General features: G+C 34.1%; 1 pseudogene; it reads left to right on the top strand.

The window, feature by feature from the left end:
• The first annotated feature begins 223 nt into the window (after nucleotides 1–223).
• LOC130859223 (3-ketoacyl-CoA thiolase, mitochondrial-like) lies at nucleotides 224–19,573 on the top strand (annotated as a pseudogene).
• Nucleotides 19,574–26,152: the final 6,579 nt, after the last annotated feature.

Raw genomic sequence — 26,152 nt, forward strand, 5'->3', positions numbered from 1 at the left:
TTCACGAAAAAACAAATCTTTAGAGTCTGCTATGGACTAAATTTCATCCTCCCGAAATTCATAGACTAAAACCCTAAACCCCTGTATAATGGTATTTGGAGATGAAGTGTTTGGGAAATAATTAGGTTTGGATGAGGTCATTAGGGCAGGTCTTCATGATAGGATTATTACTCTTATAAGAAGAGATATCAGAGAGCTCTCTTTTTCTCTCCCCTGTGAGGACATGCAAGAAAGCAAGTATCTGCAAGCTAGGAAGAGAACTCTACTAGAATCTGACCATGATGGCACTGTGATCTCATATTTCCAGACTCTGGAACTGTGAGAAAATTTATTTCTGTTATTTAAGCAACCCCATCTATAGTATTTTGTTACGGCAGCCCAAGCTGACAAAAACAGATTCTCATATAACTAGATAAAAATCTGAGCTTATTCTAACTTTCTCCTTCCTCTCTTTTCCTTCCACATTTTAGTTGTATTATCTATATCTTTTCAATACATTTATCAGTTTTATATTGGTTATTGCCTTTGTTCCAAACTTCTAGTCTTTGATTTATAATTATATTCATTTTATTAAAATGTTTATTATCATTTCTTGATTGGAAGAAGCTCATTTTCTATTAGATTTCTCAGGAGGATTTTAAGTGCTCCTTGTGTTTTTGCGTGTTCAATGGCTTCCTATAGATTTGATTCTTGAATGGCAACTTGACTAGATGTAAAATCTTTGGATCACTTTTATTTTTTGAATTCTTTGTTGACTTACATTGCCTGTTATGTCAAAAATCAAGAAGTCTGGCACCAACCTGATTTTTTCCCCTTTATTAGTAAACTTGGTCTTTTTGCCTGAAGGGCCTAAGCATTGCTTCTTCTACCTGACAATTTTGATAGGACCCATCTTGGAGTTGAAGTTTCTAGGTCAATGTTCACTGATACACAAGCCCTTTCAATATACAGATTCAGGTATACTTTTATTTTTAGTATGTTTTCTTAGATTATAGTGTACATGCTGTCTGTTCCACTGTTTTATTTTATTTCTCACAGAGTCCACAATATACATAAATGTCTTTCTGTATATTGAGGGGGGGTGTGAAAGAGAGAGAGAGAACTAAAAGAACAAAAAATTTGAAAAAGAGAAGAAAAAATAATCTTAGAGAAAATGTTAAATAAAAAAGATACTCAAGTTGATTCACTTTGGTGTACCTCAAAAGCGGGTACAAGAGTGTAAAGCAATTATATTCCAATAAAGAGCTTAAAAAAAAGATAAAGTCATTTGCATCATATTTGGAAATTTTTGCATAGGATGTCTCATTCATATTTTTCATTTTGGAATGTTGCTTTTGCTTTATGGTTGCTTTTTATTGGGGGGGTGGGAGGAGAATGGATTTTTATCATCTGATTTTTTTCTTAAAATTATGAGTTCTACAATTCCAATCCAATATCCCAATTTTCATTCCATCTTTCCTTATTTGTAACTTCTTTTCCCAATCATGAAAATCCTGGTTTTCATTATTTATAATATATTTACTAATTTGTTCAACCTTCGTATACATATTAATCAGGTATTAGAAATATCAGACACTGATGCAGAAACTAGGCTGGTATTTTCAGGAGGCAGAAAGAAGCAAACTGGCAAGAGCATGATGAACAGGTCAGAGAGGTGAAAGGTTAGCTTGGAAAATTAGTCTAGAGCTTAGATTCAATTATTTTTTAATTAATTAATTAATTTTATTGGCTGTGTTGGGTCTTTTTTGCTGTGTGTGAGCTTTCTTTAGTTGTGGTGAGTGGGGGCTACTCTTTGTTGTGGTGCACGGGCTCCTCATTGCCGTGGCTTCTCTTGTTGTGGACCATGGGCTCTAGGCACGTGGGCTTCAGTAGTCGCAGCACATGGGCTCAATAGTTGTGGCTCAAGGGCTGTAACACAGGCTCAATAGTTGTGGCAGACGGGCTTAGTTGCTCTCCACATGTGGGATCTTCCCGGAGCAGGGCTCCAATGTGTGTCCCCTGCATTGGCAGGTGGATTCTTAATCACTACGCTGCCTAGGAAGCCCTAGATTCAATTATTAACCATAAGCTGAGTACAGAAATATTTTAAAGATATCAGTCATGCTTGGCTTACCAGGATTGGAACAGTTATGAACAAAAGAATGAATAATAAGAATTTGTTACTATGCTTACTTTCAAATATTATCTAGCTTGATTGTGATCCATTTCCTCTCAGGAAAAAGAAGACCCAAAGCTTGTCTGGAATCTGTTCCTAGGAGTCAGAATTTGCATTCGCTTCATTCACATATTCTCATATGGCAGTTTCCTAAAGTCATTTTCAGAGAACATAGTTTTTTTTGTTAGTTTTATTTTGTATTGTTTTTTGAAAATTCTTTATGTGAGTAAATAAATGTGAAAAAGAAAACATTTAACTTCTCTTCATCTCTACATCTCTGCGATTAATGTGGCCATCATTTTGCTTTATGTAAATTCCATTTATGCTTCAGGTCAGTTCCATGAAGTACACGTAAGGAAACAATTAAGCAAATTCCAAGCCAACAGGAAATTGCAGACTTATTGTAACCCATTTTCAAGGGATGAGAAATATAAAAAGGCTGTTGAGGAGTACAATACTTTTAGCACCAGGTTTGAATAGGAAAACACCTTCCTAAGTGGGCAGTGCATAGGTGCATTCCCCAGTAAAATGCTTCCTTTTTAATGAGGGTACATAGACTCAGAATTTGAAGAAATTAATCACTCTTATACCTAAAAGCCAATTTTTAGAAGGATATTCATTTTCATGAATGGGGTATAATGCTTCCAGAGATGGAGTTTATCAGGAGTAGTATATGCTCTGACTCTCTCCAACAAATCAAAGTTACCAAAGCAACTGCATTCAGTAACTTGATTATAGAGGATAGAGTAGATTTGAAACACATCATTAGCCTGCTTTTCTTCCACCAGAATTTTAAAACCAAAATAAAAGGTAGCATTATGAAATCTGTAAAACTTCCTTTGAGATAAAACAAGAGCCATGATTTTAGAAAGAATATCAGATACATTATCAAAAGAAAATGGAAAATCCAATTCGGTCAGACCACTCTTTTTGCCCACTGCTCTATAGATTTCAGAATCTTAATTCTGACTCTAAAATGTTTTAGTAGGTGTTCATTTGCAGAATTATGTGTTAAAATAGTGAATTGTTATATAGAAGATGCATTCTTCAAAGTTGCCTTATTTTGTATGCAAATATTAAATGACTTTCTATGACTTATTTATTTACCAAATAAATGGCAGTAAAATATGTCCTGATATATAAATTTAGACCTACATAGAATCAAATGGGTTTTGCAAGTAAATTATACATGTTGCATTGATTTCATAGAAAAAAACCCCAGATATATACAGATATACCCAAAATGGTGGCTTAGAAATGGTTGCATAAATTGAATATTTGAGAGAAACAGAATTAGGAGGGCGTTTCATATGCCAAGGCCCTGCATGACATTGTTGTGCTTGAGAAACACCAAAGCAACTGGGTTCTAGCCACATACCACTGCATCACACATCTTAATCATTTTAAAACTCCTATTTAAACTTATATAGTAAAGATTCAAAACTATGAGTAAGGATCAATGAAGTTTCATTATTTACTTCTTGTTTGCTTTCAATGAGTCCATATGATTTAATGAGTAGAAAGGCAAATAACTAATACAAATATATAATCACTGCAGTAATATTCCTAGAACCTTCCTCTTTCTATGTAAAAATCCAACCTTAAGCAGTGTGTGTGTGTGTGTGTGTTTGAACATGTATATGTACAGATCTTGAGTTTTGCAGGGAGAGAAACCTGGAGTTTGAATCCTTTCTCTCCCATTCTAGCTACATGCACTTGGTAAATTCAACAATACTGAAAACCACAATTTCCACATTTTTATAAAAAGATGATGACTGTTGCCTCAAATTGCTGCAGAATATCCTCCCAACAAACATATTTTGTACTGGAACCAGCTCACACTGGCATGGAAAAGCCATACATATGCATCTTTTTTCAACTCCCATTCAGTGATATAACATTGACAGCTTGAAAGCAGACTTGGTGGGAGTATTCACACCATGAAAACCATCAAAACATATCACCTCCCCCTGCCTAGAAGCAGTTTTAATAGCACACAACTGAATCGTGTATTATATGTACACAATGAATAGTAGTTCTGTAACCATTATTAAACCATTTAAATCTGGGTTAATTTATAAATTATAAATTAATATGAACATCTAAGAGACTTTGAGTGAAGGTAACTCTAATTTAAGGTTTGAAGATCAGTAATATATAGCTATAACAAAAATAAAAATTTAGAAATCCTGAATTTCTAAATTAATCTTCACTGGCTCTCTCAACATATAGATATATTTATATAGAATTAGACAATTTTCCTAGAACTTTGTGATTAATATAATTTATTTCATTGTTGCCAATGGTTTACCGTATCTATCTATGCTTTCCTTTGTAAATCAGAGAGCTGTTTGTGCTTTCATCTTTCCATGCAGAGTTTGTTAGGTGTATGCATCTTCCCTTGGAGTCTATGACTTGTGCTACCCTCAAAATAAAATTCTCTAAATTCTTAAAACACAAAATAAAATGTATTTTAATGTCACATTAAAGTGTTTTTTTTTTTTTTGGACAAAAATACAAAGTGAATCAATTTCTGTAGTTGACATTAGCAGGACAATACCCTAGATTCCCATTAAGTCCAATCCTGTAATGGTGGTAACAATTTTTTTTAGCTTTGCTTTTTAGCATACTGTGAATTTCAATAGAAATACTAGTTCTAAATTTCCTTAATGGGTTTTTTCCCTACAGTATGTGCTTTTACTTATGAGTGGGTAACTCTGTGTGCTAGCTTTCAAAACTGGATAAAATATTGTAGATTGTTATTATTTCAGTGAAGAATTGTGTGACTTGTTCTTGGATGTAGAATCAGGAGTGCAGTGGAAGTACACAAAAGAACAAATAAATCAAGTAAAATATATAGGACTGTGCAGAGTGACGTCCATTCTCATGAAAAGAAAATGCATACCTTTCTCTGGTTATTTTTCTCTGTTAAAAAGTAAGTTGCTGATATCCATGTATGCTTACCATAAAATGTCTTTCTTTTACATTCTCTTTCCTTGGGCACTTTTGTTGTTTTTCTATATTCTCTACAATGTGGGAATCAGTTGTTAGATTTAAATGAAAAGTTTAAAATGGCAACCTAATTTGTATGTCTATATATGTGAGAACTTGGATCTGCAATAAAAGTTGCTGTTACTGAAAACAGGTGGTGCAATATAAGGGAACATTTTCATCTAAAAATTAATTATAAAGCATTTTGGAAAAATTTTAAATTACATTTTGAAACCACATTTGACCTTCTGATCATAAAACTTCAGAGTAGGTGAATACCTCTATCTCCATGAAAACTACTGAAATAAATGTCAAGCTGAATTCAGGCTTTGAGACCATTTCATTTCCTTTGAGTTTCTTAATCTAGTTAATTGTCAAGTAAAGGAGTTATTATATGTTTCAGTATTTGATCCTGAATTAAAAATTGTATAAGCATTTCTGCTTCCGTCCTGATAGAGAAACTGACACTGGATTAGCCCTTCCATCATAAACAACTAAAAAATAGACAAAATATAAAAAAAAATATTAGTTTTATACATTGCCTAAAAGGAAGCACAGATCTGTAATTTTGATGTGTAATATGGAAAGCAGATCACTGTTTGCCAATATTTGGAGGAGTGGGAGAGGACTGACTTCATAGGGATACGGAAGAATTTTGTAGGGGGATGAGCATCTTCTGTGTCACTTTATTGGTTGTTATACAACTGTTTACATTATCTACAACTGAACAAATTATACACACAAAACTGGAGAATTTTCTTGCATGTAAATTATACCTTGACAAAATAATTAAAATAATTGATCATAGACCTAAAAATAAAAAGTCAAATGTATATCTTATCTAGAATAATTTTTTTGAATAAATCATCCTGGATCTGTAATGACACATTTTCTTAGATATCACAAATGGACACAAACGCACTCTAGGTAAAAAGAAAAAAAAATAATTAAGTTGAATCTCATCAAAAATAAATCTTCCTGCTCTTCAAAACATATTACTTAAGAAAATAAAAATGCCAGTCCTTAGCTGAAAAAAAATGTTCTATATATCTCTATCTATAGTTATATTTATATTCATATCTCTATATATGATAAATAATTTGTACCTTTTTAAAAATCTTACAATACACTAATGAAACAAAAATCTTATTTTAAAAAAGAGAAAGAATGCAGGAGACATCTCACAAAGGGTAATAGACTAAAAGCTAATAAACAAAATTAAAATTTAATGGCTCAATAATTTTAGTCATAAAGGAAATGCAAATTAAACCATAATTAGATGTGATTATGCCCCCTTCACTCTCAGAGTGTCTAAGATAGAAAAGACTGGTCATATCAAGTGTTGGTGGGAAAATCAAATTCAAAAATTTATGCTAGGAGTTTAAAATGATAGAACCACTTCAGGAAACTTTTAGCAGTTTCTTATTAATTCAAACAACTTTTTCCAGATGACCATGGTATTTACCCAAGAGAACTGAAAACCTGTATCTATACAAATACTTTTACTGAAATATTTATAGACGCTTCTAATCCTCCTAACCTGGAAACAATGCATGTACCCCAATATCTTTTTATACAGTTGTTAATGCATAACTCTGTTTCTGACAATAGAATATGAACAGAAAGATATGCTGTCCCTTTTATACTATTGTTGTTAGGTGCCACAGTGCATTGTCCGCTACCTCTTTGTCTTTTCACTTCTTCATTTGGGAAGCTTCAAGTTTTTAGCTCCAAGGTAGGAGAAGACTGTCTTCCTATATCACCTTACATAGAGCTGCCTTGAATTTTGGCATGGGTAAGAAATAAATTTATTTGAGTTAACACTTTGAGACAGGAATTTTCATAGAGCATCTAGCACTACTTTAACTGACATAGATAATAATTGTATCTGTAATTCAGCTGATTTTTATAAATACCACAAACCCAGGAAATATGGTCTAATACAGAAAGAAATTCCTAAAATAATTCTTGAGCAAAAGCAGGCCGTACATACTTTCCTTTGCAAAGACAGATGTCTTATGTTTGAATTCAGTGCTGTTACTTACAATCCTTAATCTGCTTTCTCACAAATTCTGAGTTAGCAGAAAGCTATTATTTTTCTCATCTGAACAGTGGTTTTCAGAATTGGACATGAGGCAATACATGAAAAAAGAGAAACATATCAACTGAGCCCTATGGCTGTTCCGTCTTACTTCCTGAAGAGAGTTTACAGTGTGCAGCATAAAGAGAACCCAGGTTGAACCTGACAGTCTCCCAACTTAAGGAGATGAACCTGAAAGTACATCAAGGACATATTGGCTAGAGTTTGCTAACAGAGTAATGAAGAGAGAGTTTTTTTCATAGAAAGAGAAGTCCAGAAATCGCAGATGGCTTCCCTTGAGTCTTTATCTGAGTACTCATTAGTGCAAGTATTGAATATATAAAGAAATTACCCAAAGCCAAAAAACAAAACAAAATAAAAACAACAACAAACCCAAAAAAGTAGAAGCAATAATCTTCAGAGCTCACTCATTATTTCAAGTAATTCATGTCCCTATCAGCCAGAGTGGAAAAGCTTGTAATTCAAGGAGCTTAGACTAGAGTAGTAACAAAAGTATTGTGTCAGTAGTGGGGAAAGAAGCCCTAGAATAAAGTCTGTTGTGATTCTGCCTTAACAAAGCTAAAACAAAATCTTGAACGAATCAAAGTGTTTCCAAGCAATTTGTCTACATCCAAGTAAAAAGTTGAGGGATATTTATAGAAATAAACAAATATCTAGGAACATACAAGGTAAAATTTGAGATGTCAGGCTTCCAATAAAACAAAAATTATCTCATATATAAAGAAGTAGGAACATTTGGCCCATAAGGAGAAGGAACTGCATTAATCTAAAATGATCCAGCAAAAACATATGTAATAAGATTAGTGGACAAGGACATTAAAACCTATTAATACTGTACTCCATACATTCAAGAGGCAGGGAAAATGCTAAGTGTGTTAAGCATGGGTTTGGGAGATACAAAACCATAATACTTCTCAAGATAATTGCAGTTTATAACATGGAAAAATACATTAAGTTGGATTAATATGAGATTAGAAATAGAGGAAGAAAAGTTTAGTGAATTGAAGATATTGCAAATGAAACTCTCTAAAGCAACAGAGAGATAGAAAAATGGCAGAAAAATAAAGCAGAGTTTAGTGAGCCATAAGAAAACTTCAAATAGCCTAATACATGTATTGAATGTATAACTGGAGTACTCAAAGGAGGTAGAAAGAGTATTTGAAGAAATAATCATCCAAAAATTTTCCAATTTGATGAAAAATATAAACCATCATATTTGTGATGCTCTATGAACTACAAGCATGATCCAGGGAGAGGAGCACTGTTGGCTGTGCAGATATAGCAGAGGGGATGGGAGTGAGAGGATGCATGGCTGGGAATGCCCCTAGGGAAAGTGTGGTCTGACTGGAAGGCCAGATGCCATTGTTGAGAGGCATGCAAGGTGGGGGAGGGAGGCCCCTTGGGCACTGGGAGGGACTCCCACTGGGAGTGAATGTGTCTGTTGCCACTGCAAAGCCCACTTGTGGCTGCAGTATGCAGGAAGAAATAGACTCATTCGCAACTTTAGTCAGAGGTCACAACATTCCTCTCTGTTTCTATTTTTATTGCAAGTGCATCAAATTTTTAAAACTATTTCATGGGCAAAAGAGAAATAAAATTATCTGTTAGAAATTATCTGTTATACATAATATCTATAAAATTGGATGCTTATATTATGTAAATTATCTATATTTTCTTTACTGTTTTTTTTTCTGCCAAATGAGGAAGAATATTAAAATCTAGACATAAAATTAGTTACTTTTTTGCAAATTCTATTAACTTCATTATAAATTATTAGAATCTTCATGTCTGCAATATTATGAACCAGTTGTTAAATAAATGACAAGCCACATGAAACCAGTACACCTAATATACTGCTTTTATTACTAATGAAGGGCTAAGGTAAGAGTAGTTCTTGGTAAGAAAGCCAGATTAGACTATTAATGGAGCTCTGCAGAACAGCAGTGTCAGGCTATGGAAGATGTCCCTCTACCAAAGAACAAACCTACTCCTGGAGGGAAAAGAGCAAAATGTGTGTTTTCTGTGAGTAGGTAGTCTGCTTGAGGCATAAGTACAGAGCTGAGTGAGCATACCTATTCTTCTATTGCCAGATTTGCAAACCAGACAAGCCACAGCACCTTTTCTAAAGCAGAGTTAAGAAAAGGGGCAGAAAGAGGTTGGAAATGTTGAAGTAATGAGCTTCATCAGCATGAAGGAAAACATCAACAATACGTGTGACATACTTTCTGTTTGAATGGATTTTCCAAAATGTCTACCATTAAAATATTGCCCAAAATTGGAGCACTTTTCCATTACCAAAATATTTTAAAATATGATAATTAGTATTAGGAGCTAGTTAGCTAAATAACCCAGATCAGATTGCCATACCCAATTTGTGCTTATTCCATAAAACATTCCTCAAGTTTTTCTGAATATATCTAATTCAAATAAAATGCTAGAAACGCCATATAAAAATACAGAACCCAGTCACAGATGTTTTATTTTTCCATAAAATATTCAAAAAAAGGTACACGTGTTGAGTCAGTAAAATGTCTTTCAAACAGATGTCTACTGGGAGTTTTTGTAACAGTCTTCCTGTAAATAGAGCATGCTTTGGAAAGTAATCATTTTAGTATATTAATCAGTAAAGTGTCTGTGGCATTTTGACGAGATTTAATTTGGAGTGTAATGTGCATAATATCAGAAAGATTCCCCCAGACACACAGAAAAATAGAGTGAATTAAATTTCCTTTTTAACTAAATGTATTGGCAAATAGTGGGGCATCAGTATGTAACCTCCCTTGAAACCTGAGGTGAATATTTAAAAAAATAAAAGGGAAACATGAGGAAAACCACTGTGAAGACAAAAGCATCTTAGCATGACCAATCTATGAAAAACTGATCTAAAGACAAAACATAGCTTCCAAATTAACATGAAATCCTGGAGGATTGCCTTTTGCATACTATCCTAGTCATTGGTATTTGCCCTCTCATCATTGTCTTGTCTGTTTTCCACAATGGAGCATTTCTTCAAAACACTCAACCCACCAAAATAGCCCAGTGCTTTATGTTTTTCATGTGTTACCATCAATTTTCAAAGATGATATTTAATTATGTCAAGAGTCAAACTAAGCAGACAAAAAATGCATGTTGGTTTTATTGAAAATAATTAGAATAGAAAAAGATAGAGTTGCAAATGAAGCAACTTCAGGTCTTACTCTCTGCCATGTAAGAAGTTATATGAGTGACTTTTAACTTTTTTATTTTTTAATTATAATATCATTTCAGAATTACAGAAACTTGCAAGAATAAGTACAAAAATTATCATATACTCTTCACCAAGATTCTTCCCCCACCTCTCTCCCTCTTTCCATCTCTCTCTCTGTCTCTCTTTTTCTCATATGAGAATAAGTTACTGATATTATGTCCCTTCCTCTGTAAATACTTTATTGAATATAGCCCACTTAACAACTGATATAGCATTGTTACCTAAATTTGAAGACAATATACAGATTTTGACAATTTTTCCAATAGTCATTCACATGACAGAAAATGCCGAAAATCCTAGATCATGCCTTGCTTTCAGCTGTCATGTCTCATGAGTTTCTTTTATTTTGAGAGATTAACTTATTTTTTAAATAACAGCTCAGAAATTTTGCATAAACTGCAACTCTCTTTGGATTGTCTAATGAGTCCGGGTTATAGATTTTTTTTTTTTTGTCAGGAACATCACAGAAGAGATACTATGCTATTCTCAATCCCTTATGTCAGTTAGCATATGCTATTGAAAAGTTTTATTATTCATTATGTTAACTTGATCACTTTATCAAGTTTTTCCTGTCATTTTTTCCCACTATCTTGTAAGAAGCTATATTGAGATCATATAAATATTTTGTGACATCTCAAAATATTACTATTTTTAGTATCCATTTATGAGTCTTGTCTTAATTAATGTTGATAGTTGTTAAATGGTGTTTTTTTTTTTGATTTCTTCATTCCTTTCTTATTTATTACTTGATCCTCTACTATAAGAGAGGACTTTCCATATGACTATAGATACATAAAATATTAAATATAGCATAACAGTAGGTTACTTCATTTAAAAAAAACTATAATCCTTTACTATCATTATTTAATTTGATGCTGAATTGCATTATATTTTAGCTATGGGAGCTCCTCAGGTTAGCTTCTGTATCCTTTTTGTGTGTCTCATTTTTGAGTACTTCCTTACATTCAGAAACAGCAAAATCACCCAACTTCATCTTGTACTGTTCCTGCTCCAGCCTGAAATTAGGCATTTCTCCAAAAGTTTCTAGTTCCTATTTGTGGAGAGATAGTATTTAGAAACCATAATCTGATTCTGGGTCTGTGATTGTTACCTGATTGCCATTGTTTCTAGTGCCTCTCAGAAGACAGAACCAGGAGGCAAGATCTCATGAACTGTCTATCTTCTTCAGCAAATCCAATTATAAATTGGATTTCCTTTGTCAATCTTCCATAGCAACCACTTTTCCTTGGACACCTTTTACTTCTTTATTTCTTAATATTCCTGCTTTTCTTTAAGACTCTTTAAAAGCTTTCATTCCAATTTTTTCTTTTTTGACATCTTGTCTTCATTTCTAATACAGTTAAGATAAATCAGAGCCTGAATACCCAGGTATATTTGCAAAAGCTTAGAACATGAAGAAATTACATGATTTCTTCATGAATGATAGGGGGTGGATTTAAACCCAGACATAATGACACATAGTTATGCATTTTTTCAGTCTGCTTAAAGAGAAGAATTTCAAAATTCAGTCACTACTATGGGTTGAAAAACAAAAAGATATTAGAGTCCTAAATTCCAGTGCATGTGAATGTAGCTTTGTTTAGAAATAGGTACCTTGCAGATGATCAAGTTAAGATGAGTTCAAAGGGTGAGCTCTAATCCTATATGATTCATCCTGAAAACATGGCAGGGGGTGGGGGGAGGGAAGGGATTTGGACATAGAGACACACATACACACACACACACACACACAGAAAACTCCATGTGAAGATGAAGTCAGAGGCCAGGTTGATGCACTTACAAGCCAAGAAACACCAAAAGGTACATGCAAACCACCAGAAACTAAGAGAGCAACATGAAACAGATTCTCCCTCACAGCACTCAGTAGGCGCTAACGCTGCAGATGCCTTGATCTTGGATTTCTAGCCTCCGGAACTATGAGACAATATCTTTCTATTGTTTAAGCAACCCAGTTTTTGATACTTTGCTATGGCAGCCCAGCAAATTAATAGAATCACAAACATAGAGTGGAAATTATTAAATTTCCATATTATGCCACATATCTATATAGATCATAAATTTTTCTTTCTATTTAACTAATTTGAGAAAGTTAAAAAAAACACATTATATAATTCATTACGTACTTAATGGTCCAGACATTTAAAATGTCAACCATTAATACCATGTATTAGAATAAAAACAAAGTATATCATAAACTAAATAAGAGATTAGAACAATAGGTCATTATGAGAAAACAGAACATATTGGACTTGGGTAAAAATAACAACCTCTGGATTGAACAATTTGCATAAGTAAAGAAGAAGGATTTTAATGACAAAATGTAAATGCTTGTCTAATGGGAAAAACTTGTCAAGCAGAGGGTTTAGAGAGAAGTGCACACCTCAATTATTTTGAAGGTAAGTGTTTCTAAATTTATTTTAAAATTTAATTTGTTTAATTAAATGAAAGGACTCTCTTGACTCTGTGTGCATACAGGTGGGAATCAATGAAGGCTGTTTATCCTTTGGTTCTACACATAAAATTTTGATGGTGAGGTTACTTCTATATTTTAAAGATGAACACTAAAAGTGGAAACTGTCGTACTGTGTAAAAAGGGAATAAAATGTTCTTTAATTCCTTAGGGAATTGCTTTTCTATTCTTTTATTTTTTCCAGTTTTAACAAAATATAACATCTTTGGCTTCCAGGGTTTAAATCAAAGGTTTTTTTTTTTTTTTCTTTTTATGTTGAAAATAAGAAATAATTTCTTAAATTCACTTAAAAAAACTAACCTTTGTAAGTTTACTGGGATGTCAGAAATCCTAGAGTGCCAATGAATTTGCTGAAAATCTACCAGGGAATGTATTCTGAAAAGATGGGACATATTTACTGACTAAAATGCCTCTCAGTATCGTTCTTAGTCATTTCACCTTTGTGAAAATAAGCCTTAGAAAGATTTAATATTTCCATAAATTAAAGTTATTAAGCCATTTTAGACCCCATGATTCCATGTCTTTTATTCCCTTAACTCAAGACTAAACTTTTTTTTTCTTAGTTACTTGCCAAATATCTATTATTCCACTGTTATACAGCTCAAATTCCTTTCCTTTTTTAAGCTCTTCTGGTTACTTTCTCTCCCACCTCCCCAAGCAGGGCTCAGAACTCAATCTGGGTGTTCATTATATCCCTGCCAATACCTTACTTGCAATGTTCATGTCATAACTATCTGCAAACATGTCTTCTCCATTGGTAAACATGTGTTATTTTAGGGTAAGAAACTTTATTCTGGTTATCTTTTTATACTTAAGGTGTATCACAGTCCTGCATGATAGTGTACAGAGCGATGTTTACTAAGTGAATTAATGAAGTCATGTTTTCGTTACACGTTAGCCAAAGGTCACACCTCACCCATGAGTTTTGTCATTCCTCTTAGCTAGATCATTCGTACATCTTGGGTTTCCCAGGACAGTCCTGGTTTGGTTTTTTTATTAAGATATAGTTTATGTACAATATTACATAAGTTGCAAGTGTACAACATAGTGATTCACAGTTTTCAGAAGTTATACTCCATTTGTAGTTATTATAAAATATTGGCTATAGTCCCTGTGTTGTACAATATTTCCTTGTAGCTTATTTTATACATAATAGTTTGTACCTCTTAATCCCCTACCCTTACCTTTCCCCTCCCCACTACCCTCTCCCCACTGATAATCACTAGTTTGTTCTCTATGTCTGTGAGTCTGTTTCTTTTTTGTTATATTTACTTTTTTAGAGTCCATATATAAATGATATCCTACAGTATTTGGTTTTCTCTGTCTGACTTATCTAACTTAGCCTAATACCCTCCAAGTCTATACATGTTGTTGCAAATGGCAAAATTTCATTCTTTATCATGGCTGAATAGTATTTCATTGTATACATATATATCACATCTTCTTTATCCATGCATCTCTTGACAGACACTTATGTTGCTTCCATATCTTAGCAACTGTAAATGATGCTGCTATGAACATTGGTGTATGAACAATGTGTGTATCTTTTCCAAGTAGTGGTTTTGTATTTTTCAGATATGTAGCCAGAAGAGGAATTGCTGGGTCATATGGTAGTTCTATTTTTAGTTTTTTGAGAAACTGCAATACCGTATTCCACAGTGGCTGTACCAATTTACATTCCCACCAACAGTGTACAGGTGTTCCGTTTTCTCTACATCCTTTCCAACGTTTGTTATTTGTGATCTTCTTGATGATTGCCATTCTGACAGGTGTGAGGTGATGTCTCTTTGTGGTTTTCATTTTCATTTCTCTGATAAGTAACAATGTGGAGGATCTTTTCATGTGCCTGTTGGCCATCTGTATGTCGTCTTTGAAAAAATGCCAATTCAGGTCTTCTGCCCATGTTTTAATCAAATCGATTGGGTTTTTTGATGTTGAGTTGTATGAGTTGTTCATATATTTTGGGTATTAACCCATTATAGGTCATATCATTAGCAATATTTTCTCCAATTCAGTAGGTTATCTTTTTTGTTTTGTTGATGATTTCCTTTGCAGGACAGTCCTGGTTTATACTTATTATCCTGGCATCCTGTCTGGCTTAAACTTTTTCCATATTTATCATTTTTAAAGGAATTACTATTACTAATAATTACTTTAAAGTAAGTCAAATAGATGGGGGAGGCCTTCAGTTTGTATTTCTGCTTTACCCAGTTTGAGCCATCATCTTATCTCATAGCATGTGAGGCCTCTTGCACTGAAACATGTCCTCATATTCACCACTTATCACATCTGAAAGATGAGCAACAATTACTCATTTCTGTCTTTCCATCTTCTTCTAAAGGAAAAAACTGACACTTCTCTTTCAAGAACAACATGCCAATAAAATCTTGTGTGCTCTAACAGAGGCAAGATGGGAGAGCTAACTTTCTCTGCTGTGTGGGGGGCAGGAAGTGTTGGATGCTGTTGCTTCTGCTGGCCACATAGTTTATAAGTATGATGTGGTCAGCTGTGCTGTGGCTTTCATAGCCAGTGCTTAATCCTTCAAAAAGTCCATGGATAGGAGTGACTTCTGATCGAGCTTGATGCAGTGGCTTAAACAATATTCTAGGTTTTGGTTTCCTTTCTGACTTTATCAATTTTGTTTCCAGTGAATAGTAACAATTTCCTTAGACTCTCTTTCTGGTAGCAAGATGACAGTAGCTCCTAAATTCCTACTTCTTATAAATCCTCCGAATTTTCTGACATTCATTCTGAATAGACAGACAGGCTCTGGACATCCACCATTCAATATGTTTTTTGATTTGGCTCATGCATGCTCTGCTTCTGAAGGAATCCAGGGGCAAATTCCCATGGAGACTTTAAAACTGATCTCAGATAATATCTAGAAGAATGGTGACAAGATAGCAAATAAAAATATCCATGACTCTGAGACTCTGGAATGTACTAGATGTTCTATAATTATTTTTTGTCTTTTCCCCATAAGTAAGGCCAGTTGTATAGGTATGCTCCCAAAAATCTGCTTCCAAAATCAGTTTTAATCTGAGTAGGTCAAATTTTCAAAACAGTTTAATTCAAGATCTAAAACCAGTCTTGTCCTATTCAGCACATCCAACATCCAGCTGCCCATAATGCCTTCTGGGTTTCTACAGGCATTATTTTCAGTTTAAAAATAAGTGCACGACTGTGCACATTTGGAAAAACAGTAGTGTGGCTTTTTTACAAGTTCTTTGAACTTTATTTAAAAAGAAACCATTAGCATATTTCCTCATCTATTAAATAAATATTACATATTGAGATGAGAATTTGTTAAAAGACTAAACAGGCATAATTAGTTGGAAAAGAGGGGAAAGAAAAATACTAAATTATAAAGTAATATCTTATTTTACCCAAGAATGGCAGTTAAAACCTGAATTAAAAAGGAAGAAGCTTATTACCCATAGTGTTTTTGCTTTTCTGGAGACAGATTCAGTTGAGACTGGTAAGCTCAGAAGGATGATCTACTGACCCCTAAATCAAGGCCAGACTTCAAGTTAGAGAAAACAAAAGTTTTCTGGGAAACAATGGGAGAATGCTACTAGTTTTCTCTCCATGGTTTCCTTTTTATATGCTTTTCTTTAATCTTTGGAGAAACATTTTACAGTTCTGCTGCCAGTAAAAGTGATGTTTGAATGTATTCTACAAAAGTTGCAAAGCTGGTAACTCATAAAATATTCCTGAGGTTGGCAAGTTTCACAAGATGAAAGGTTCACACAGCTCTAAAAAGTAACTTAAAAGGAGACTGGTGTAGTGGGCACCAGCACAGCAGTTTAAAGTCCCATGCTGGATACTGGACTGCAGTTTGAATTCTTATCGTGGGCCCAAGAAGATAAATAGCACCCCCAACCTGCTTATCCTTCCTTGGTGTGTTTAAGTTTAATTGACCTTACTACAAAATAATTGAAAATGTGAATAAAACAGCCCTGTTTTTTCTCCTTTTTTTTTTCCCTCAAAAGAAGATGAAAATTCTACAATGAAGAGGATTTTCACATTTATATTTAGCTCATTTTGCTTTAGCTTGAAAAACAGGTCTCCGGTTTCTGCCAGCACTTGTATCCAAGGAGAATGATTACCACATGCAGGTGTAACTGATTGGTTGGAATTGAAAGCTGCACAGATTGGTTTGGAGGCCTGAACTGATCTCTCTATCCTCTAATCTCCATTTACTTCTGCCAAATGCCATTAGAGAGCAGTCAGATCTGTTGTGACTGACAGCATAGCTAACAAGTAGGATCGATGTCAGTATATCATTGGTGTTTATGGGGGAAATATATATATACTGTATATGTTTTATATATCTATATAAAATGTTCAACAGATGAACATTATTGTCTGCAAATTATGTTTCTACAAGTATATATTTTTAAAACATTAGTTATAAACATATGTTAACCAATTAAATGGGCCTGCTGTTGAGAATTCTGATTTCTAGTCTTAATTTCCCAAACTACTTTGCAGTAGTATCTTAAGTAAGGAAAGGAGGTGTATATACGTGTGTGTATATATATACACACACACACACACACCCCTCTCTGTATAAATATATATGTATAAACAAACAACAATAGAAGCCCTGCTATCTAATGAATGGACATTAAGATTTATGACATAAGGCTATAAAATACTTTTAAAATAATTATAAGCCCTTGCAGATAACTTATAAAAGCCTTATTAAGTGGACTGTATCTTCATTTATACAACATACAGAAGCCTCCTTAATATGTCTTCACATAAATAATCTTTGAGATTAACTGAAGGTTTCAATTCCCTTTTGAAAATGTACCAACTGAATAACTGTGGTTAGTAAGTGCCTCTCTCTTTTGCTCCACACCTCCTGCACTTCTTACTTTATCTAATGAAACCATTACTAGATGTTGTGGATGAGGCCTTATGATGTCTTTTATGTAAAATATGAAAAAGAAATTGGTAAACTGAAGTTTTGAAGAAAGGCTTTGTCCTTACATCATAAAGTGCCTGCATACATTTTAATGTGAAATACAATTTTTAAGGTATGTGTACATTTTTTGTTTGTTTATTGTTCCTACTTTAACCTACTTTTTCAATTAACTTACCAAAAAATTGTTTCAATCAAGTAGATAAGATGGTTCTTAAGCTATATACTATAAAAGTGTTATGAATGCAACATAAAACATAGAAATGGCACTGAAAAGTATAATTTTCTGAGAGAATTTTAAACATGTGTCTTCAATTCCTCTAATTCAGAATTCCTTACACTTAGAAACTAAATATAAAGAAAATCTCAAGTGCAAATATTAAGAGGGCAGGAGAGGTTAACCCTACATTTGCCAAATTTTTAGAGGCAAATTAAAACTTCTGCCTACAACTGCCTATTGCATCAAATGATACTATCCTCTCCAGAATTTGATTAATAAAAATTCTACTATTAAAAATGAATTCCATTGTTTTGCAAATCTTTCTGTTATGAATGAAGAATAAACTAATCTTAGCTTCAGGTTGGTGAACAAATGAAAGTGCTGGGACAGGTGGGTACCCAGAGGGTGTAGAATCTCCACACCTCACCTCCCCATACCTTGCCCTATGCGTCTCTTCTATTTGTCTGTTCTTTAGTTGTATCCTTTATGATAAACTGGTGAATAGTTCTTCAGATGCTGCATGCTTGGCAAGCCATGTCAGTTTGATGTGGGAATCCCTAAAGGACCTCAGCTCTTGCTGTTAATAGGCTCTGTGACTCTGGTTTCCAGTCCATTGTGAATGGATGTCAGGAAATGTGTGTTAAAGATGCTGAAGTTGTCTTGTGTGGAGGAGCCAAAAGCATGGCTCCCTACTGTGACAGAAATGTGCATTTTAGAACCAAGTTTGGATCAGGTCTCAAGCTGGAAGATTCTTTGTGAGCAGCATTAACAGAGCAGCAGGTCCAACTCCCCATGGGAATTACTGCAGAGAATTTTGCTGCAAAACATAAAATAAGCAGAGAAGAATGTAACAAATACACCCTGTAGTCACAGCAGAGATGGAAAGGTAAAGACAAGGACAGGAAAACAATGCAAGTAGTGAGCCAGTTTGGTCCCAATGAGCCTGGAGCAGTTAAGCTTCCTCCAGTTTTCAAGGAAGAAGAGACTGTCAGTGTAAGGAGTGTACCAGAAGTATCTGATGCTTTCATAGCTAGTAAAGATGCTGTTAAAAAGCATTAACTTTACACCGGCAAGAATTGTGAGTGAGTTATTTTATATCTAGATGTGATCTCTCTGTCATCGATATTGGTCTTGTCCCAGCTCCAATGGGGCACTAAAGAAAAGAAGACTGAGTCTTAAGGACGTGGGTTTGGTAGAGGTAAATGGAGATTTTGCTCCCCAGTACTTGGCAGTTGAGAAGAGCTTGGATCTTGACCGAGGTAAAACCAATTCAAATGGAAGAGCCATTACTTGGAATCAGCCATTGAGAGGATCTGGATCAAGAATTATTGCATACATTGTTCATGAATTAAGTTGTGGAGGTGGAAAATATGCAAGTGTATCAGCTTGCATTGGAGTTGGCCAAGGTAACACACTCATCATTCAGAGCCCAGCCTGAAGAGAACAAGGAACCCTCCATGGCCCACAGTTACTTTTCTTGGCCAGACCATGTTAAAACAGGGGGCCTTCAGAGCAGCTGCCAAAAACTGGCTATGCCTTGCCACCCAAACACTGATTGAGTGTGATCAAGGGTTGATGAGGTAAAGATGTATTTATAATGAGTAAGAGCTCAGGCCAGAAATAAATTTTCTCAAATTTGCACTAAATGTGATATATTTCTGAACAAAGTTTAATTAGGGAAGGCCTTAAAAGAAATCATATCCTGGCCAATGACCACCACACTTCCTTTAGATCATATGATTCCAAGGAAATTGAATACATGTTGCCTTAATTTCCAAAAATAAATAGATAAATGAACCTAGATAAATAGATAAATACCTCTATGAAGAATTCTTAAATTTTCTTATGATTTTCTTTTTATATTTTATACTTTACAATGGAATATTCTGTTAACATTCTTTAATAGGAACAAGTGAGAAAGAGCAAGCCCCTGACATGCAGGATGTAACCTGATATTCTCAGCCAGGTGTTGGTGTTTCTCCAAGTTGGCCTGGCACTCACAGCTCGGTTTTTAGGTCTCCCGCTGAAAATAAACTTTTTCACAGAACCTCAGAATCAGATAAGACCATTCTGTGATTGTTATGGATAAAGACAAAGACAAAACCATTCCTTAATCATGGCTGAACATAGACAAAGCACTATCCAACCCACAGCTTCACAGATGTAACCCTTCCCTGGTTAATATGAGCAACTGCTGTTTCCTTAAATCATTACAGGATCAGCCTCACTCTAGTGTATCATTGCCATAGATAAGATGTTTTTAGATAACCTATCATAGAATTGCTTCCAGCTCCTGATAGTATACAATCCAGTGCAAAGTCCTGCTTCCTTAAACCCTCCTTGAAACAACTCAACCAAAGCTGAAATTGTATAACAGGCTTCTTTTTAATACCCACAGTGATGGTATTCATTTTACATGTCAACCCAGATAGCTGATGAAACATTATTTCTGGGTGTGTCTGTGAGGGTATTTCGGGAAGAGATTAGCATTTGAATTGGTGAACTGAATAAAGCAAATGACCTCCCCAACGTGGGAAGGCATTATCCAATCTTTTGAGGGCCTGGAACAGGACAAAAAAGGCAGAGGAAGAATGAATTTGTTCTCTTTCTGCTTGAGCTGGGACAACTTCTGTCCTCTGTCATCAAACCTCCCTGGTTCTCAGATATTTGGACTTGGACTGAATTATACCACTGGCTCTGCTGATTCTCCAGCTTACAGATGGTAGATTGCAGGACATCTTGGCCTCAAAACCTGCAGGAGCCAATTCCTATAATAAGTATCTCCCTTTCTCTCGCCCTCTTTCTCATTCTCTCTCTCTGAATGTAGAGAGTTCCTATGAAAACTTTTGTAAGTTGAAATGGCTTAAAACAAAGGAGCATTTTTTTCTTAAAAAGTAGAAATCCTCTTTAGATTTCTTTTGGTTAGTGAAAACAGATACTAATGTAGGTCTTTCATTAAAAGCAAAGTGGCATAAAGCCAACTTTCAGAAAGTGAGGGATACCTGTATATATATAATTGTTTGGTTCTGTTTTCTCTGGAGAACTCTAATATACATTCTTACCAAGACACCTCACATTTCACATTTCACCTTGTGTATACCCTTTAATGCTGCAAACAAGAATAAACCCATGGCTGTTCCTGGTGGTCTTTGGAGGTAGGGTGCTAACACAAAGAACAGAAAACAGATTGCCTGAGTTTAAAGCCTTGATTGGAATGGGGGATATATTACCTAAATCCTAGAGGAATCCAGTACAGTAAGATGGAAATAATAGACACTAAAGATCAAATTTCTCTACTCCCAGAATTTTACATAGCACCACACTACAGAGTATTGTGACTTATTGATTAAATTATCCAATTCAATAAAAGCGGGTGAATAGATGCAGGAAAGCTGTTTCTGTATGTTCTGTTTAAATTACAATTAAGTTTCCAGCTGGATACCTTCAAAACATAGTGGAACCCTCGCAGGGATGGTATTTGCCTTGTTCTATTTTGGGATTCTTTAGCAACATCACCTTATAGCAACAGCTGTTCAGAGCACTGGGATTGGCATGAATTTTTCTTCTACTGCTGCAAGTTGAAAGCTGTAAAATATTTTCAGTTCATTTCAGGTTCAGGTATCCCTAGGAGCAATTGTCTTCATGCAATAGAAGGAAAGGTACTAAGACTGTAAAACAGAGATTCAGAAACTAAATGCAAACTGCTGTTGGTTGGAAACTCCAACTGGGACTTTATTGCCAAACACCAGACATTGGAAGATCAGTAGCTAAATTAGCCAGAGTAAACATCCTGAGGTGCAAAACTAGTGCCAGCTCACTGAGCTAAGAATAAGACACACGTGGGTTGTCAGTAGGGCTGAAGAAAGACCTAAATAAATATGGATAAATGCAGTATCTGTTTCTGTATTGAAGAACACGATTTGAAGAAAAAAAAAATCAGAAAAATAAATTCAGTTATAAAGATGAAGAAGGGACTTTTGGGAAGGTTTATGCTCCTGATTAGAAAATAAATAGCTATATGAGAATTATATATTATACATGTAGTTTGAGTGCTACTATAAAAACCTCATAATAATCATTAAGATACTTAATTTAACAATTATACATGGAAAATTTAGAACTTCCTTGGGATTTTTTATTAAAATGAACATATGTTAATATATATTTCCCTTTATTCTTTTTTGCTCCTCTTTAGTGTATCTTTTTACCCTAAATCCCCAAACTATTGTTAACATTTTTACTGTTATTATATGCATACCCAAAATTGCAAAAACCATAATTTTACACTTGATGACTTTTCCCTAACTGAACTGACCTATATAGCCAGTGCTCAGGTCAAAAGGTAGAACATTACTAGTACCACAGTTCCCCATCTGGTGATTTTAACATCTATAATCCAATTACATTTTTTTTTACAGTATTGGCACCCTCTACTGAAGTCAAGATGAATAACTATAATAATAATAGTAATAATTATTATTAATATTTATAGTAGTATGTAATTCTGTTCACTGATCATGTATAAATATATGGCTTATAAGATAACTAAAATTTCAAGCATCTGAATTTTAATTTTTTGAAAACTGTTTTGACTCTTTTTTATTCAAAACTATAGTCAATGATAATGAATTTGAACCTCATTCCACATGCCATTAGAAGCCACTAAAGAAATTTCTGCAATGGGAGGGCATCAGTAATTTTTTTTTTTAAGAAAAAAACATAGTTTCTGGAGTGTGGGTGATGAATTGATGAATTAATAAGATTCAAGCAGGGTTGGAGTTCAGAAAAGAAATTTATAAAATAAGGAATTAATCTACTAGATAAACTATAAAATTTTGAATTTTTATCGTAACAATAAATGAAAAGAAGAAAAATTGGGGCCTCCCTGGCAGTCCAGTGGTTAAGATTTTGCCTTCTGGTGCAGGGGCTGCAGGTTTGATCCCTGGTCAGGAAGCAAAGATCCCACATGCCTTGCAGCCAAAAAGCCAAAATGTAAAACAGAAGCAATATGGTAAGAAATTCAATAAAGACTTTAAAAATGGTACACATTAAAAAGAAAAAAAAAAAAAGGGTGGCGGAGTGGTTAAGAATCCACCTGCCAATGCAGGGGACACGGGTTTGATCCCTGGGCTGGGAAGATCCCACATGCTGTGAAGCAGCTAAGTCCGTGCACCACAACTACTGAGCCTGTGCTCTAGAGCTTGAGAGCCACAACTACTGCAGCCTGTGTGCCTAGAGCCAAAGCTCTGCAACAAGAGAAGCCACTGCACTGCCACTCACCACAGCTAGAGAAAACCCGTTCATAGCAACGAAGACCCAATGCAGCCAAAAATAAAATGAATAATCAAAAAAGAAAAAAAAAAACCACACACACTTGGAAAAAAAAAATCATGCCCAAGTGATTGATTTAATGAGGAGATTCTGGCTTGGTGGATGGCCATTATCATTAATGACAAAAAGTATAGAAGAAGTAATAACTAACGGCATAGATGTATATTTCATTGCAGAATAAAATTTCTCCTTCATTCTTTCATGCTTTATTTATTTACTTTGATTTATTTACATATATATAAAACTAGCATGACAGTTACATTGCAAAATCCTTCACAACTGAAGTGTCTTATCAGGAAAATGTGTTTAAGACCCAAGTGTGGACTCTGAGTCATTAAATTATTTGAGGATCTGTTTCTCACAAAACATACATTTTCTACTTAAAGTTGCTTTACCTTTCAAAACTTTATATATTCTGACTCCTAATGAGTCATCTAAATTTTCTTAAATGTAACTATATATTTCAAACTTTTTTTTCTATTGACTAAAACCAATTATGTTTATAGCATACAACAACTCAGTTATTTCCTCGATATCTATGACTCAATATTTCTTGATGACTTTTATTTCCCTCATTATAATTGCTTGTATTTCATTTTCTTTTATGATCTCTCATTTTTTTTCCATTATGTTCACATATTTGCTTCTTTTTCTTACACCATTTCCAGCCATTAGTGGCCATAGAAAGGCACTTTTTAACTTTACTTATTAAATAATTTCCCTTAAAAGTTCATTTCATTTGCTTCAAAATTAGCACCATTTTCATATACTTGATAATATTCAGGACTCTTTCTTTTTGATTGTAGTAAACCTCATTGCCAATCATCTCTATCAAAAGTGTATGAGCTGGAATGGCATTTGTTTGTCATGTCTCTGCTGTAACCCGGCACAGTTCTTTGCCTTTGTCTTTCCTGACTTGATTTTTTAAAATATGTTTTTAAAATACATATTTTAAAATATGTGTTTATCTGATATGATACTTTTCATAATCAAATTCACTGTATATATTTGTGTATATGTTTGTGACAGAATGTTCTGAATGATTTTTTATCTTTTATTCTCAATAAATGAGGTCAAGAGGAAAATGCTTCTGGTTTGTCTCAGTATTGGTGATGTTAAATTTGGTTGCGTGGTTGAGGTGACGTCTGCTATGTTTCTTCACTGTAAATTTACTATGTTTTACTATGTGATCAATTTAGGAATAGTATGGAGATATTTTGAAACTATTTAAAAATCTTGGCACAAACTTTCAGTCACCACTATTATCAACCATTGATTTTATAATTATATATGTATATATTCTTATAATACATACATTTATCATTATTATATTATTATGTATATTATATAATGTATATTATTATAATCACACATATCACACATATATAAAATATATGATACTATATTATAATATATATACATATGTGAACTAGCTTCCTTTTGTAAGGAGCGCTCTCTCTTTTCATATCTAAGATAATGTCTATGGAAGCTCAACAATATTATTTTTATATCCATGGCTGTTTACTTCATGTATAAAAGGTTTATTCAGGTTTATGTTGTCTAATCAGTTGTGCCATGCTATAATGCTAATACTGTCCTGGGAAATATCTGTCTTATATAAGGATATATAAACTTGTAAAACTTTACATATGAATCTACCAAAAATTATCTGAAAGGTGGTTTTGGTAGTGACAAAAAATAATTTGAGAATTTTAGATTAAAACTTAGTCTAAGAAATTCTTTGGCAGGACACTTTACAGTAGGTTCCTCCTTAGTTCAAAGATAACACTTGATAGTTTCCTCCTCTCCGTTGTCCTGCTTTACAGTGAGGTGATAGAATGCTGAATGAAACCACTGAAACCACAAAATGAATGGAAAATTTTGGTTGCCCAGGAAACCTCTACTAGGTATTGTACGGTCCTCATGTTGGTCTCCCATTTTTTCCCAAGGCAGCAGTCCCTTGATGCTGAAAAACAAACAAACAAACAAACAAACAGATTGGAACTAAAATGCATTCATACAATGGAAATATATTTCATATAAAATATCAGCATCCCAAATCAATCTTTTACTATTTTATAGTCTCTAGTAATATGTAGAGTAATTGTTATTAAAAGGAAAAATTAGATCATTTTATCTTTGAGTATATTATTTAACTTTATTTTTGCCCTCAAGGCTTCCATTAATGTGTCATGTCTTAAATGTATGAAGTCTAAATTGGTAGAGAACTATGATGATTTCTACCTGTTCTGTTTTTAATGCCTTACTGTGCCAATGCATTATCTATAATGGTTCCTCCACATTACTTTTAATTTATTCCCAGAGAAAAAGAACACCTACATAGTTTGTCTAAAAGTATTTTTCCCTGGGATTAAAGGGATTGCCATTTTTACATGCTGACTTGAAGTGAAGAGGAATGAAAATGAGAGCTATTTTCTTTTTCCAAACGTGGCCTTTGAAGTTTTCAAAGTGAACCTTGATAGAGAATATGGCCAGATAAAAATGCTACTACTGCTTTGGCTTCGGGAAGAAAAAAATCAAAACAGCAATTTCCCATGGTGATTCCCTTTTTGGAACACTGATCATTAAACCATCGTGCTCTTTGACATACTTTGCAGAAGTATGATACTACTTCTATTGGAGCTTAATTTGCGGGAGTTACCTTTAAATTTTTTTTTTACTCCTG

Source organism: Hippopotamus amphibius, chromosome 8 (assembly GCF_030028045.1).
Source record: "Hippopotamus amphibius kiboko isolate mHipAmp2 chromosome 8, mHipAmp2.hap2, whole genome shotgun sequence".
Lineage (NCBI taxonomy): Eukaryota > Metazoa > Chordata > Mammalia > Artiodactyla > Hippopotamidae > Hippopotamus > Hippopotamus amphibius.